Below are 18,123 nucleotides of genomic sequence, written 5' to 3'. Positions count from 1 at the left end.
TTATTTCTGAGTCCAGTGGGAATTCAATGCTTCCTTTACATGGTGAATGGTTGTCTTTCACCTTATTACCTGTACAGTTTTCATAATTTGTTTTATTACTTCATCAACACTATTGTACAGATTAGTTGCATGACCGATAATAATATAGTTGCAGTCACAAAGTATGTCATTTTAAGTGATCAGCAAATACTGAACAAAATTTTTAATAATAAAATGTCATCTTACTACCATGGACGCATACAACTACATATTAATGACAATCAAGAGAATCATATATTCTTTGTTGAATGTAACAGTATTTAAGTAAGCAATAATAAAAATCACATATGCTGATATCATTCTGTCACTATCTGATGCAAAGAAATTTCATGACATTGTAAATTAACACACCTTCTTGGGAATAACATTCTAATGATAGTTCATCAGTGTGAGGTAAGGATGATCTTTGAATTATTCTCTTGCTCTAGATTTCAACCTATTTCCAAATTTCATAAATGTATGGTTTGTGAAGGAACTCATCCTTGTAATGCAGGCACAAGGCAGAAGGAACTCATCCTTGTAATACAGGCACAAGGCAAAAGGGCCTGACTAAAGGGGGATGACATTCCTACCTTATTCTTTTATAATATTTTGCTATTTACATTGATATACTGCCAGTACAGGTATCTGTCCAGATGCTTCTCTCATCAATTCATTTAATGACTCCATTTCTAGACACATTACATGTGAAAACCATCTTTCATTGAGCACTCTTTAACATTTACAGCAGCTTCCAGGCCCTATAACTTTTTCATTGCTCTTAATGTAAGACAGTGTAAACTATGTGGACATTCATCTTAAGCACCCCATTCCTATGGGACAAGTGACTGTCGCTAGAAGGCAATAGTAATTAGCCTGCGATCAGTTTTTGGCAGAAAAGTAGCTGTTCAAAACTACTTCTGTAAGTTGTATTAGGGTTAGATATATCCAGGGTGAATTATGTTATTCCAATTGCGCTGAAAAAGGAATATAAACAACCACATCACACAACAATTTAAAAAAAGAAGCCACAATTTATACAAAGTTACAATACTCAGATTCATAACAGTAATGGAAATTACTGGCTCAAAAAATATATAAAATAAGGGAAAGGCAACCACTTAACTATTGCACTATAGGCCTACTGCTGTAGGTAAGTGGTTGCCTTTCCCTTATTTGGTGTATTAGTACTCAGATTCAGTTTATGTACTATTGATTCCTAAGCATGCATCTGAGAACACAGAGGCTGCGCGGAGTGGCGGCGTGGTTTGAGGCGCCATGTCCCACCGGAGGTTCTAGTCCTCCCTCATGCATGGATGTCTATGTTGTTCTTAGCATAAGTTAATTTAAATTAGTTTAAATAGTGTGTAAGTCTTGGGATAGATGACCTCAGCAGTTTGGTCCCTTAGGAATTCACACACATTTGATCATTTTTGAGAACATTGATTATTTTTAATGGTTAATCATGATGACCAATCATCATCTTACTATGACAAACCACTTGAACATGAAATCTAAATAATCGATAGTTTATAAATGGGACAACTAATAAATTATCACCTCAAATTACCTATTCAAATGTGAAAGGATGTGGTTGCTGTCTTGGACAGCAAGACGTCTGAGTATCTGAATATTATTTTTTGTTTGTATTGTGGTAGTGTATGTCATGTAATCTCAGATTTATTTTAATTATTACTAGCCACAAATAAGAATCCTCTGCTGACAAATGAGTAAGAATTTCAGGGGTATGGTTCTCCACTTTACACAATATTATTACTCCCTTTGGCACACCACAATGAGTAAATGATTTCCATAATTTCAGTGAATGATCAGTACAGGAAGTACATGAAATTGCTTTGCAATTATGTTGGAATCTCAAAATAAAGACAGAGATTTATAATTACAAAACATGGCGCATAAAATTTTCCACCAATATGTTTAGTATTCACTGCAAAATATGACTTCAGTTGCATCTACTTGCAAGAGCTTTCCCTCACGAGTGTTGCTGAGCTGCTTGCTGAAGGGATGGAAACATATCACATGTATAATGCATGCCACATAACCTTACAACATCAGAATGATATAAAGCCAAAATATTATTCGATTTCAAGAATGCTACCTGGAAAAACATGAGCCATTCAGATATACAGTGTGTTTCAAAATGAAAATCTGGGTTTTAAGGCTTTGTAGCATTTATTACAGTCCACTTACATGTGTAAGTAATACATCAAATGGAAAAGCAACTCAAATAGTTTTCTCAGAAGTGTTCAATGTGAGCACCATTTGTCACATTGCACACATTGAGTCGATAGGTGAGTTCTTCCCAAAACTCGATCAGTGTGCTGGAGTAATTGTTTAAACATATGCTTTGATCCTGTTTCTTACATTGGGTAGATCAGCTGAGTACATACACATGATCCTTTATGAAACTCTGAAGATAAACTCACATGGCATCAGATCAGGTGAACATGGAAGCCATGTAAAACAAGCACTGTCATCTAGCCCCTTGTGGACAATCCAGCAGTGGGTATAATGTCATTTAACCAATTGAGTACCAAGTTATGCTAGTGCAGTGGAACACCATCTTGCTGCCAAATAAAGATCTGTGGATCAATTTCTTGCAATTTAGAAAAGAGCCACAGTTCTAGCACATCAAAATAACAAACACCAGTTGCAGTTGCTTCATTGAAAAAAATAGGCCCATAAACTTTACACTGGGATATGGCACAAAAATATTCAATTTAGGAGAGTCTCATTGCAACTGTACCTTATTGTGGAGAATTTGCTGACCCCCAGAAGAGCACATTATGTATGTTCACATTTCCACTTTGCCGAAGTGTCAATTAATCACTGAAGAAAACATGACCCAGAAAATCTTCATCTTCATGCAGGAATATTTCATTTGCAAAGTCTGCACATATCGACTCAATATGTGACATGTGATGAATAGTGCTCACTTTGAACACTCATAAGAAAAACTGAGTTGTTCTTTCATTTGATGTATTGTTTACATTTGCAAGTTGAATAAATGTTACAAAGCCTTAAAATCTGGATATTCACTTTGAAACATCCTGTATAACACACTGGGAATGCTTTACATCACAATTTTTGACATCCACACCATCACATATTCCTCACATACTGTCAATTGGAACAACAACAACACAATCAGTTTCTTTTAAGCAAATGGATGGCACTTTCTTTTAAGCAAATGGATGGTACGGACTGCAACTTTTAACTATAGGCAGCCCCTTACACTCTTTCAGCTTGCTTCCTGAGTAGGTGTATTATATACTAAAAGTAAAGGCCAGTACTATGCTTTAAATATACTATGCAACACAGTTAAAGGGACACTTTTTTAAAAGCCCATACTGCCTCCCACCACAACTCAGAAGTTTAAAATTTGGCTTAAATGTGCTTACAAACTTCCTCTGTAATGGTGCAAAAGCATGGCATCCCGTGACATCAGCCTTCAGCTCAGTGACACTTCAAACAGCAATGTGTCGACACACAAGAAAAAAAAGCCAGAGGTCAGAGTTTCATATGAGGTGTAATATGGTTAAAGATGTCACATTGGCACCAAATTTCACCACAATTCTGCCCAATACCACCATGGGTGTGTCACACAATGGGAAGGTCATCACACCCCTGCTTACACACATATATCAACTCTTCTTGCAGCACCTATGTGATGGACATCATAACCGCAAAGACCAGCATTGAAATCAAGCTGTTCTCTTATGGGTGGCCAAGGAAAACATTGTGATGAGCAACAAGATAACATTCTTGACAGCCTTCAACACTGCTGAACCCCCCCCCCCCCCTCAAGGCCAATTCAGGCTTTCTCTAAGGACATCATGGAGCTGCAATCCAAATGAACATGATTGTACCCCTTTGCAATGTAGAACAGTAAGTTTTGCTCTGGTGTACTGGGTGGAACCATTAGGGACCATTCAAAACCATTTGATGAAATTTGACTGTAACCCTAAGCAGCAAAGGATATTTATGCTTTTTCAGCACTCCTGTGGTGTGATCATACCAGGAGTGTGTTGTACAACATTAAATCAGTGCCACTCATTTGCCACATTGTGAGACAAACAGTCCATTGCTTTGCCAGAAAAATGTTTGTGGCTGCCTACAGAACCACTGTACCCAGATAGGCAGGCACCTCTTCACCAGCAGTCATGAATGTCTTTCTTCAGGGCTCCAAAAATATGGAAATCACAGGGTCAGAGATCAGGGCCATACATAAGACGTGTAAGGACTTTCAAGTGAAACTTCTGCAGTGGCACTGGTCACAAAAACTGACAACGACCAAGTGAGTGGTGCGCTGACCACCTACCCCTTGACATCCGCATCCAGTGATGCCTATGGGCTGAGGATGACATGGCGGCTGAACCATACTGCTGGGCCTTCAAGGCCTTTCTGGAGTAGTCATTGCCATTTTACCACTTTTTTCCATCTGTCTCATTTTCACCTGAATGCCTCTTATGCCAACAAAATCATGAAATTATGGATAAAACGTGCACTAGGTAATCAACATGATGCAGCACCCTCACATCAGTCTGACAAGCTGTTCTGGGAATTGCTTTTCTCTACATGGTAATTGTTTTTCTCTATGCTCTGTTTGATCTTTGGGTAATGTATCTGCTCTTTCTTGAAGGTGAGTGAGGATGTCCACTTCTTCTAACATGTTCGTTGGCAAGCCTTCGGGGGTACTATGCAAAATTTCAAGGTTATTCTCTATATCTTGTATTGCATGCTTATAATGTGATTACAGAAGGCAGATTTTTCTTTAGCTCCCCTTGCAATATAGTCTTGAAACATTGTGTACTCCTTTGTCCAATACAGAAACTATTACACTCTTTACAACAAATTTTGTTAAGACCCAACTTAGAAAAATCTCTCTACACTTTCAACAAAATGGCACTGAGCACTATGGGACTCAACTTCTGAGGTCATCAATCCCCTAGAACTTAGAACTACTTAAACCTAACTAACCTACAGATATCACACATATCCATGCCCGAGGCAGGATTCAAACCTGCGACCGTAGCAGTCGTGTGGTTCCAGACTGACGCTTTCAACACAGTGAAAGAACAGTATGTAATGATGTCTTGGTTTGATCTGATTTAGTTAGGGAAATGATACAACAATGGTCTTAGTCCCTGTTGCCCACAGCAAAATTACGTTTATTGTGTGTTTTCTCTTTCTGTCATTCAGTTAAAGCCAGCTGGTAACCTTGAAGACCAGTAGACCATTTACTATATCTGTGTCAGAGGAACTCTTTAGGAATTAATGATCCAAGTATTTTGTGTCTTTAAGCCTACAGTGCTTCACATTGGAAGATTAAATGTGGTACGGTTCATTCCCCACAACAGATATTTTGCACATAGGGGCTTCTTTCCCTGCACCCATTGCCTGCAGGTGTTCCCTGGCATCCTAATGGCAGTCAGATGTACCATCAGTTTAATCTGCCTCCAGTTCAAGCTCACGTTTGCAGAAATTCTCTTGAAATACAGTTTTGACATTATTAGTTTACCACATTTTTTTTTTGTTTCTGAATATTAGCCCCAACATTCTGCCTCCTGATACAACTATTTATCTGTGATTTTACTATCATCTTAGTGATGATTAAGGCAGTTTCCAGTCCAATAAATGGAGTCAGTGCACCTGCCATGGGCAGACTACCAGCTTGTTCATTACCACCAATTCCTATGTGATCATCATGTACCCACACTGGGTTTACACTGTTGCTTTTCTCTACCCTTAAAAGGGATTCTTGTCATTCTGTGACCATTCTTGATCTCATTGCAGGGTGAAATAGATTCCAGAGCTGTTCAGCTGTCTGAATAAATGTAGATGTTACAGACCTTTTAGCACCACAATGCATTCTCCGTGCATTGTCTGATGGCCTGGGGAGTGTAGCCACCTTCCCTAGAGAGATTCCACTCTCTAGCCTAGAATGTACTCCATGTACCCCACTCCCAGAACCTTCATTTGTTTTTGACCCGTCAGTAAACCAGATTCTGTCTTCTGGGCAGTATAGTGGTTCATTCTTATTAATGTGTGATTATGGATAGTGTAAAGGTTTCCAGTTTTTAAAACTGGATGCCCTGCCACTGTCTACATTTCAACCCAAAACTTTAATGGGAGGATGTTCAGCAGGTCTCCATTCCACCAGGGGATGTGCAACTAATTCCATGTTTAACAGCCAGGCAGGCCAATATGTGCACCTACCCAATCTTCAAATCTGCCACATTCTGTTCTGCTTTATTCCACTGTATTGTCACACCATAAATTCTCATAGGTCTTGATGCAGAGGTGTGTATCCAGTACATGTTCCTGAGACTTGACCCCAATTTACGCCACAAGTCCTTCTAGGATACATGAGAGCATCTTTTGGCTCGGAACTTATGTTCCTTGGATGAGGGTCCCATATAAGTTTCACATCCAGGTTACCCCTAGCTACTTGACCATCCTCTCCACTGTAGAATTTAATTAAAAAGCTTAAGAACCCAATATGTGTACTGGACATGCTGTCCCATGAACAGCACTACAACAACTTTGCTGGGTTTAACTCTTAGGTTCTGTGTTTTAGACCAGTTATGCACAATGTTCAGGGTGAATTGTGCCGCTGTTCTAATGATACTTGCAAATTTGTGAAGTATTAAAATGTCTAACAGTCTGTATATCCTTCACAAAAGTAACTTCAAGAATTTAACTCTTTAACAAGTTCATTTACCATTAGGTTCCACAATAGAGGTGACAAAATCTCACCTTGTGGACATTCTGTGGAAGTGTGGATCACCATTTTTGCATCCGTCATTGGCTGTTTACTCAGCATCTACACATAGTGAGCATAATGCAGCTTCTGCAAGCTTTAACAATGGATTCAAAGGCCATACTGCTAAAAGAACCCTCAATATTCAGGAAAACATAGAAAAAAAATTCCATAAAATGTAGAGCTTTCTCTATCTTCCCAACAAGTAGAAGTGCTGTTTCTTTGATTGATGTGCATGATGGTGTTCATGAACAGTAAACTCAAGTTACTTCATTTCCCTAACGTGCACATTAACCACTTTTTTTTCCTAATGTCAACATAAGAAAGGAGGGCAGACTGATTGATCCTGTATGCTCAGCATTCGTATGATCAATTTTCCCTTCCTTCAGAATGCAAAATAAAATAAAACAAAATAAAATATTATTGCCCTCCACGAATTAGGAATGACTCCTGCTGCCAGTCTGGTTCTAATACAATCTGCATTGGAGTCTGATTAATCCCTCTCTCCTGCTAATTGCAGTCAAGTCAGGACAATACCATCTGGGCACACTATCTTGGATGGTTGAAATTTTCCCACTGCCCACTGGTTTTTCTAAAGTAAACACATTCTCTGCCAGATTCTCAGTTCTCGGTTGGTTACCTGCAAATCAGTACCTCACAGGTATTGAATTTGTTGTCTGATTTACTGCCACAGTGAAATGGGTCTTGAGGAGAACATCCAGCCTTCCCCTTAGGGTGCCTTCTGAAGTGTTGGATTCTTAAGGATATTGAACTTTAGCCCTGAAAGCTGTACCTTCCACCTGCTTACAGAATACCTTCCAGGGCAGCTGCTTCACTTGCTCAATAGTATGAATGTAATTGGCAAAGACCTTCTGAAATTTTTCCCATTATTCTTTCCTTCCTGCGGAGTTGAACATAAGATTGTTACTCCACCAAGATTCCCATTTGACCACTTCTTGGTGATGGGATGGTTTTCTAAATGTGAGGTCATGATGGTACCAGATCTCACTTCATATGTCATTTCCTCTAAATCAACTGGATTAAAAAATAACTAAACTCCGCCTGAACAGGCCATGAAGGCCCAATGGTACCGACCGGCCGCCATGTCATCCTCAGCCCACAGAACACCAATCTCAACCCCACACTTAATATACACATGGTCAGATCAGGATGACTCCAAAGCCACATTCCATTCTTTGATATAACTACCCATTTAGATAGACCCTAAAGTTATGTCAGTTGCTTCTTCCCTTCTTCTACTGTTGAAGTTAGTTTCCTTACCAAAAAAAGGTTCAAATGGCTCTGAGCACTATGGGACTTAACTTCTGAGGTCATCAGTTCCCTAGAACTTAGAACTACTTAAACCTAACTAACCTAAGGACGTCACACACATCCATGCCCAAGGCAGGATTCGAACCTGTGACCATAGCGGTCGCGTGGTTCCAGAATCTAGCGCCTGGAACTGCTCGGCCACTCCAGCCGGCTAGTTTCCTTACCCTTATTAATATTCGCCCTCTGGAGGAAGATTTGATATCTTGTCTGTATTGCATATTGGCCCACTAGTGACCTGACGAAAACTTCGCTGAAATGCATCTTCGGTCACTGGTGTCCCACACATCACAAGCGTAACTATACCCTATATGACACTTCACCATGTAGCTGCTTTTTGGGCTGTCTATAACAAAGGGGACATATTGCTGCATAAACTACTGCAGTATGGCCATCTGACCCAAAATGAACCTGAAGCAACATTTTTTTGTTGGATGTTTTTACCACACTGCTGTATTTGGTTATTACATACCTTACAGGAAACAATACAAAAAATTCATTTTCACACAAACTTTGCACTCTTTCACAACTGCAATCTTAAAAAGCCAGTCTTGGTTCTATAGTATCTTTTTTTTTGTTTCTGAAGGAGATTTTGGTATACTAATTTATTTGCAAAACACACAACTTACACAAACAATACAAAAAATACTTATTAACATAACCTTCACACCATTTAAACACTGCAATCTTAAAGAATCATTCCACAATGTGGTTTTCATTTACACAACTGATGCACATTTTAGGTTGTCCTGGTAGTCATTGCAGAAGGCTGTAACTTTCTTGGTTTTGTTGCCTGCTGCTTTTTTTGCCTTCCTGAGCGAAAATCCTTTTGTAGCACAATGTGGAGTGCCACTGAAATTTTCTTGCCGGTTCCTCAATTTCACTTATAGTATGGGCTTTCTTTCATGGTATAGGACTGGCACAGGCAGCATACGCATATAAATTTTTCCCCTCAAAGCGCTCTTTTTAAAATGGAGAATCCAAGCATTTACTATAGTGGTCCCTACTAGAAGTTTCATTGCAACTTTGCTCTGCAATTTCACTCCCTTTGCTAATGGTGAATAATACAAAGATATCTGATCACTGAGATCAATGCCTTTTTTGTCTTATTGTAATCCAGCACAGCCTTTGGTTTCATTATAGCTTCTCCTTTTCTGTTCTTTTTCTCAGTGTTCTGCCAATAAACTTGCGTATTTCTTCCTCAGAAGTTTCAAAACAATTGGCTAGCCCAAGATCTGTTTTGCCTGGAATTTTGGACAGTTTCTGTGCTGCATATCTGTTTCTTTCCAACACCATATTGTTAACTATGTGTTGTGTTGCCAGCATTTTCTAAACATCAGAAGGGATATAATTGGTGCAAATATTAACTTCTGAATCCCAATTAAGAATTACTCTTGTTATATTTTTTCCAATTGGGATATCATTTTCATTGCCATTATCAGAGTTCAATATGGTACCACCAAAGTCATCAGAACAGGAGTCATCACCACTTACATATAAATATGAAGAAGCTCTTGATTCTTGAGGGTTGTAAGCTCGATCATCATCACATGCAGGAGATACGTTATAGTCACTGGAGCACTTTTATCTAGGTAGTTGTTCAGACAATAGCATAGTCCCTCCTTATCTAATGGTATAGTACATCTTCATTTCCTTGATACTGGCAGCCCAGAAGTAGATCGATCCATTTCTTGCTAAACTTGCAATGAAATGTTAATACAACTGATGACCAACCACAATTATTATAGCAGATACACAATTGTCTCATAACTGTAAACAATATTTCACTACATACCGTAAAGCAGCTGTTCTTGGCTGCTAGCACTAATACATGACAGTGTGTGTATTTTAAAGCAGCTTTTCTTGTCTGCAAACAATAACAAACAATAGTGTGTGTATTTTAATGCACAACAAGAGGTAACCCATTTTCTGTAGTGTTTGGTGCTAAAAGAGCACAGCACAACAGACAGACACAGGGTGACCCAAACATTTGAAAACCAGCACAAAAAAAAGTGTTACCAGGTTGCTGGCAGCCCATGTGGAAGCAATAACATATTTTAATTATTTATCTAATGGTAAGTAAATATATACCTCTCTACCTTTTGCAGCTTGTAATTTGACATAACTGTAATAGGATGACTGGAGCGAGTGACGTGGTCGGGGTTGTAGGACGTGGCTGGGTAGAAGAAGGTGGCTGTTTTTGGCAGTCTTCCTCTTTATTGTTGGTTCTTCCAATACATTTTCTGTTAGCTCAGCCCCACTGCTCGTGTCATGGTGGAGACGTGCTGATTCGCGCAGTCCGGGGAACATGACGCCGCGCTCAGTCAGCGGCTGTGCAGGCAGTAGGAAGTTAGCGGCATGAGGCCCGGCCAGGCTCACGATGACGCCGGGAGTCACCGGTGCAGCAGCAGGCAACACCCTCTGCCAGCCGGTCCTCGGTGACAGCGTCACTGATGACTATGACGTAACAGCGACCGAACACCCAATCGGTCGAACCGAATGCCAACGCCCACCTCTGATGCCCACCTGCGATGCAGACCGTTGCTGAATCCACCGGTTACACAGCGCCATGTTTGTTAGAATGTTCTCGATGAATTGGCTAACACAACCACGCCACACGCGGCCCGCACCTGTGTAATTCTGCTAATGCTGCATTCTGGCTGTTGATGGTTGCCGTGGACGTACACACATACTGATGCTAGCTGCAAAACTGTGTCACCTGGATAACACGCCGGCCAGCCTTCGTCCACCGTCTGCCGTGAGGCTGGCGCATCGCGCACTGAAACACATTAAATCAAAATTTCGCACCATATTTCCTAAAAATAACCCCTTGTCCTCTACATAACAGTCACTTCCCCAATTTTGGGAAGTCACTCAAATTCTTGCCAAATGGTTTGAAGGAACTGAATCTCTAGATTGCTCACCAGTAGGTATTTCACCTCTGCCGTTAGTGTGTCAGCGCTTCCCCCACACTAGGCTGTGGGCGTTGACAATGCAACCAATCAGCAGTTGTTTACTTAACCACATTCCTACTGCTACCTACAGTTCACATCCAAGCATTTGGCAGATGGTTCATAGAACCAGTTTCAGACTGTTTCTCGACTGTTATGATCTCGAATAGAATTTTGGAAAAATGAACAGCTAAATCTTTCTGTGTGAACCCTAATTTCTCTTATTTTGTTACAATGATTATTTCCCCTTATGTAGGTGAGAGTGAACAAAATATTTTTGCATTTGGAAGAGAAAGATTATGATTGAATTTTGTGAAAAATCTCGCTCCAATGAAAAATGTCTTTGGTTTAATGACTGCCTCCTCAAGCTGTGTATCATGACCATGAAACTCTCTCCTGTTTGTGATAACACAAAATGAGCTGCCCTTCATTGAACCTTTAGTAAGGAGCCCGTGCCATGCAGCAGTACTTTAGTAGAGGACAGAGAAATGCAGTGTAGGCAGCCTCTTGGATAGATTTGTTGCATCTTTTTAGTTTCCTGCAAAAATAAAAAAGTCTTAAGTTTGTCCTCCCAAGAACATTTTCTGTTATGGTTCCAAATTAGGTTGATTGTAACTATAAACCTTATGTATTTAACAGAAACACCAACCATTATATTTATATTATTTATCATCTAACTGAAAATTAACAGTCTGTTTTTATTACTCATGTGGAGGCTTTCACACATGTTACTGTTCAAGATCAACCATTATTTTTTACACCACACATGATAAATGACATCGTCACCTTGTTCACATTGTCTCCCAAATAGTTAATATAGATTATAAATAGCAGAGGGCCTATAACCCATCCCTGGCGAATGTCAGGTATCACTTTTGTGTCACTGGATGACTTCCTATCAGTTACTATGAACTGTGGCCTTTGTAAGATAAAAATCACACATCCAGTTGCACAACTGATATGATGTTCCAGAGCTCCAAAAAAGTGTCTGCTGGTCTCATCACTTCCTGGGAAGGAAAAGCATTGTCCTTGGGGCAGGTAAGCTGTGGTCAGTATAAATTTTCTCATGCTCCCTTCCTTACACTGTTTCATCCTGAACATCACGAAGTATCTGTAACAAACGTTTATCATCATCAGCATGAATGAAATTTCATTTGAGACCAATATCTTTGCAGTCTTGAAAACTTCCTCTGATGTCTAGAATAAAAGATTCACCTCCACCCATGGTACTATCGTCTTCAGCCACTGCTGTTCCCATCTCCTCACAAACAAAGATTATATCATCTCTGTCCAGACAGACCCTCCTTTATTTGGAGCCCTGACTTATATCTTTGCCAGTCTTTTTCAAAGAGAGCCACATGAACTACTTCCTTCTGCTGTGAGGTTTGATTGATTGATTGATTTCTTTATTAATCCATGTAACAATTTACATTGTGTGGATTTCGTCAGCAAAATCATATACAATACAATATACCTACAATTATACAATTAAAATTTGTATTTACACACATTTTTGAGATATCTTAAATTAGTTTTATATCCTTGTGCAATTTTCTTATAGTACTGTACAATTTTTGATTTCCTCATGTATTACAATGCAGGCTACTTTAATTACACTACATGTTTTAATTCAGATAGTCCATTACTGCGTAATAACTTTTATTTAATAAAAAAAATTTTAGTTTTGTTTTGAACTGTCCGATTGTGTCAATATCTTTTATTTTTTGGGGTAATTTATTATATAATTTAACAGCATTGTACAACAAGCTCTGCTGAGTTTTAACTTTATTTTTCCTCTCTAGATGCAGATTGTATTGGTTTCTAGTTTCATAGCTGTGTACTAAAGAATTCTTCATATAGCAGTCAATATTTTTTTTACATACATAACACTTTGAAAAATGTATTCACAGGGGACAGTTAGGATTTCCAGCTTTTGGAAATGTTCAAGGCAGTGAGCCCTACTGCCACTCTTGGTTATTATACGAATTGCTCTTTTCTGTAATTTGAAAACTATTTGAATATTTTTACTGTTGACTCCCCAAAATATTATTCCATAGGTAATAACAGAGTGGATATAAGAAAAATATACAGATCTGACACATGTAGTATCACAAACTGCAGTCAGAATTCTCAGAGCATAGCATGCTGTAGCGATTCTGTTACTAAGTATTTTAATATGTTCTTCCCATTTTAACTGACTGTCAACATGCATACCAAGAAATTTTGTGTAGTCTACACATTCTATAGTTTCATTGTTTAACTTAAAGTTGTTATAGTGTGGTTTTTTGCAGACATAGAAGTTAACAGCATTTGTTTTTTTAAGATTTAGTGTTAGTTTATTATTGGATGCCCACTCACGTACACTGTTTAGTGTTTGTTTGGCTTTTTCTTTTAGTGCATCTGGTGATTTGTCACTGATTAGAACATTTGAGTCATCTGCAAACAATATTGTTTGTCCATGCTTGATGCTCTGTGGGAAGTCATTTATGTAAATGAGGAATAGTACTGGGCCAAGGACACTACCCTGTGGGACACCTATATTTACATAATTTGGGTCTGAAGTATACTTAACAATATAGTTTGAGCAACTTGAAATATGTGAGATTTCAGTTATCTGTCTTCTATTTTTGAGATATGACTGGAACCATTTGTTCACAAGTCCCCTTATTCCAAGTTCATCTAACTTATTTAACAATATGTTGTGGTCTACTGTATCAAACGCTTTAGTTAGATCAAGAAATATACCTGTTGTGTAGTTCCCTTTATCTAATGCTTCTAGAATGTGTTTTGTGAGGTGTGCCGTTGCTGATTCTGTGCTTTTCCCTGATCGAAATCCAAACTGGTCAACAGACAGTAAGTTGTATTTATTTAAATAATTCATTAGCCTATCTTTCATAATAGTTTCTAATATTTTTGCAAAGCATGATAGTAGAGAAATTGGCCTATAATTTTCAATTATTCCTGCATCACCTTTTTTGAAGAGAGGTAGTAATTTCGCATATTTTAAATAGTCTGGAAAGTAGCCCTGATTGAAAGATTGATTTATAATATCAACTAAAGGTGGAAGTAGGCTCTTGATACAATCCTTAATTATAAAAATGGGGACTTCATCCAGACCAGCTGAGTTTTTGTTTCTCAGTTTGCTGACTGCTTTATAGACTTCTTCCTGTGTTGTAGGGAATAACACCATTGAGTGTGATACACCATTATTTGGCTTTTTGACCTGAGGGGCTGTTAGAAAATTTTCCTGTAATTTTATTCCTATGCTACTAAAATAATCATTTATATAGTTTGCCAAATATATTGGGTCTTTTATTAGAGTCCCTTCCTCTTTGATTTTCAAGTTTGACAGATTCATTTTCCTGGTACCAGTTTCCTGCTTCACAATCTTCCATACTGCCTTATTTTTGTTTTCAGCAGAGTGCACTATTTTGGAGTTATGAGCTCTCTTTGCTGCAAGCAATATTTTCCTATATGTTTTCCTATATCTTTTATAAAAGAGTGAGAAAGCAGGATTAGTTTGGCTGTGTTTAATGGAGCTCAGGTACTTGAGTGTTTCAGATGATTTTTTGATTCCTTTTGTGACCCACTTGCTTTTTCCTGCTGTTGATAATGGACATAATACTTTAGGAAATGTTACTTCAAAATTTAATTTAAACAATGTCATGAAATTTTTGAATTTTTCATTTGCACCTACTTCTGAGTATACTGAGTCCCATGTTTGTCCTGCTATCTGTTTGGCAAACTCATGTCTATTTTTTTTTAGAAAAAATTCGTCTGTAAATATGCATTTTCTTTGTTTCTTCTGGAGCCACTTTTATATTAATGATTTGAGCTGAGTGATCAGATAATCCTAGCTCTGCTACCACCACCTCACAGTTATCTTTACCTAAATCTGTTAATACCTGATCAACAGCTGTCTTTGAGTATTTTGTTATTCTGGTTGCACTGTTAACCATTGGAACTAAATTGAAACTTTGAGCAAGACTTTGTAATGAGTCCCATGTAGAATCAGGATTCAGTTTATCAACATTTAGGTCTCCACATATGAGAATGTGGTTCTTTGGAGTGGATATCTTGTTAAGAACATGATTAAGTTTGGAGAAAAAGATATTGAAGTCTCCACTAGGAGATCTGTATATACATAAGATAATCAAATTCCTACACCTGTATTGGTCCCTGATTTCAACTGCTGCCAGTTCAAAATGTTGCTCTTCACTGATTACACATAAATCGCTTCTGGTCTTATACTGATAATTTTGTTTTACATAAATACAACACCCTCCACACTTCATAGAAGTCCTACAGTATGCACACGCTAAATTATAAGACTGCAAGACTAACTGATTAATTTCAGCCTCATTGCACCAATGCTCAGTGAGACAAACAACTGAGCACTCTGTAGACTCCAGCTCCACTTCTAGCTGTTGGGTCTTATTTGCTAGGGAACATATATTTTGGTGAACAACTGTTAAGTAATTTTTTCCAGTACTATTTGCATTCCCACTTTTTTTCGTTTTAATGTCGTTCTGTTTTGGTTCAACTGCTTCCTTATTATGATTACACTCACGTTTTTTGTTTGCATATGGTATTCTTGGATAGTCACCCCCTGCAGACCGTATTAGTTTCCCTTATTTTTTATAATTTTACATAACTCCAGGAGCATTTTACTGAAAGTCATTGCACCTAGTCTGTTTAGGTGCAGGCCATCCCTACCCAGACATTTGTCGTCGAGGAATTTATTTGGGTCAACAAATACAACACCAAGTTCGTCGCACTGTTCCCTAATGCCAATGTTTATTTTGTTTGTATACGCGTTACTCACCGATCTTCTTTGTAGAATTCCGTTGATAACAATTCTGGAGCTTGTAAACAAACCTTTGGCTGACCGAATTACATTACGAATATCATTTATGATTTCTTCTTGTCTGCTGCTTCTAATGGAATTTGTCCCTACGTGAATTATCACGCCTTTAAAATTTGTGTTGGAATCATTGTTGTTTTGGTTGGATTTTTCCGTGTTCCTAATGTTGTTGAAATGTTTCACAATCTGCTGTGGTCGGATTCCAGGGCGAACCTCGACTTTACTGTTCGGAACCACTACATTTTTTAATATGGAATCGCCGATGACAAAGAAATCACTTTTGTCGATCTGTTTTGTTGGATTTCTTTCACATTTGTCTTTTTTCTTATACGTCACAGTTTTCCACTAATATTTGCTTACAGATTTACCACACGAATCGTTTTCCGCCAGTGTTTTCACTGGGATTTGCATATGCGAGTTTACATAGGTTTGTTTACTTCCCAATAACGGACTTTGCACGCAGGAGTTTCTTGAATTTCCACATGTTTCGCTTTCTGCCACTGTTTTTGCCAGAATATGCACATGTAAGTTTTCTTAAGAAGTGGATATCCTTGTTGGATTATCACAATCCTAAAATCTGAGGTTGCATTACAATAGGTCTGTTTCCCCCTAGATTTTTCTCAATACAGTTAACCTGGACAATGGGAGTAATGGACTCTTCCCTTGTTCTCTTACCCCGTCTTGGAAGTGGAAGGAGTCTCAATAACCCCCTTCACTCAAAGGCATTCTTTTCTTGAAGGTCTTAGGTTCCAACCTTTTAATTCCTTTCATTTGTTCTTTGGAAACAATTTTTTGACTTCCTTTATGTTCTCTTAAACACTTCCTCTGTGTCCCAAACTAGGCTTTGATCTCAATCTGGTCCCCTCTTCAATGACATTTTCCACTTCTTGGACTAGCCTATCACCCAGTCCAGTTGCAGAAACAGTTTCCTACAGATATCCAGCATGCTGGGTTAACAACTGCATTGCAACTTGTGTTAACCAGTTCAATGTATAAAACAGCTTAAGTAGCAAGATTCATTTTTTTATTTAATTGGTGAACAGCTTTGGGTTACCTGGACCCATTTTCAAATCATCCATTTTGCTGTTTGGATGATTTGAGAATGGGTTCTGGTAACACAAAACTAGTCACAAATTAAATTAAAAAAAAACTACAATCTTGCAACTTTGGCTGTTTTCTACATCAACCTGTTTCCAATGGTTCAACACCCAATGTCTGGGTATCTGAGGTATCATCAAGCCCCTCTGCTTTCAAAGTGTCAGTGTAAGGCTATTTACTGAGAGGCATCACTGGTATCCCTAGTTGGCAAATAAGACAATGGAAATAATGTGGAAAGACAGGGGGTGCTGTGTGACACCCTTTGTTAGGTTCATTCGCTGAGACCTGTCTTGCTTGGGAGACTCTGTCAGTAGCTATCCTACTACCAGAATAATCCTCAGCTTCACAGAAACATGCAAACCTCTCCATCCACATAGTTAGCATTATGATAAGGCTATTTGGTTTGAAGTCTTGACATTTTTCTTCCCAAACAGTTTTGCAACTGTTTTATGTAGGCATTAATATACCCACAGCTGGGGACCCATAAATGGAACATCATTACCAAACCTTCTGCCTGGCTGAACCTATGGCAATGGCGGTGATATTCTAACAGGGTGTGGGCGCAAGTGATTTGCATGACAGGTCAGCTGCACCTTATTGACATCCATAAAAAAAAATATCTGTTGAGCCATGTGGCCCAAAATGACACCCAACAGTCACCACTGTCACTGACCAAAGAACAGGAACCAAATTGCAGACCTGGGAGGAAAACGTGACAAGCTACAGTGGTCTATGATTTGTGGCACAGGATGCAACAGAAACAGAAAATCTCATGGCTGGTGACCTTACAAACAATCCATTAAACTCAAGAAAGCATCACTGTGATAAGAGGCTGAAACTGACTTCTTTGTTTGGGTATTACAAAAGTCTTCAAACTTGCACAACACAAATTGCCTAACATCATCAAAAACAAGGGTCCTGAGGGTACCCTCAATGGTAAAAACAATTGTAGAGATTGGAAGATGGCTGCCAGTCTCAGTAAGTCCTTCCTGGTCCTCCCCAAGCCTCGTCTCCTCAGTACTTCCAGAAGGATATTGTAGGTGGGTTTTCCGCTGTGGTGTGTTCTCGTTATCATGCAA

This window comes from Schistocerca nitens, chromosome 4 (genome assembly GCF_023898315.1).
Source record: "Schistocerca nitens isolate TAMUIC-IGC-003100 chromosome 4, iqSchNite1.1, whole genome shotgun sequence".
In the NCBI taxonomy this organism is placed as follows: Eukaryota; Metazoa; Arthropoda; class Insecta; order Orthoptera; family Acrididae; genus Schistocerca; species Schistocerca nitens.
This window is presented reverse-complemented; position numbering follows the sequence as displayed.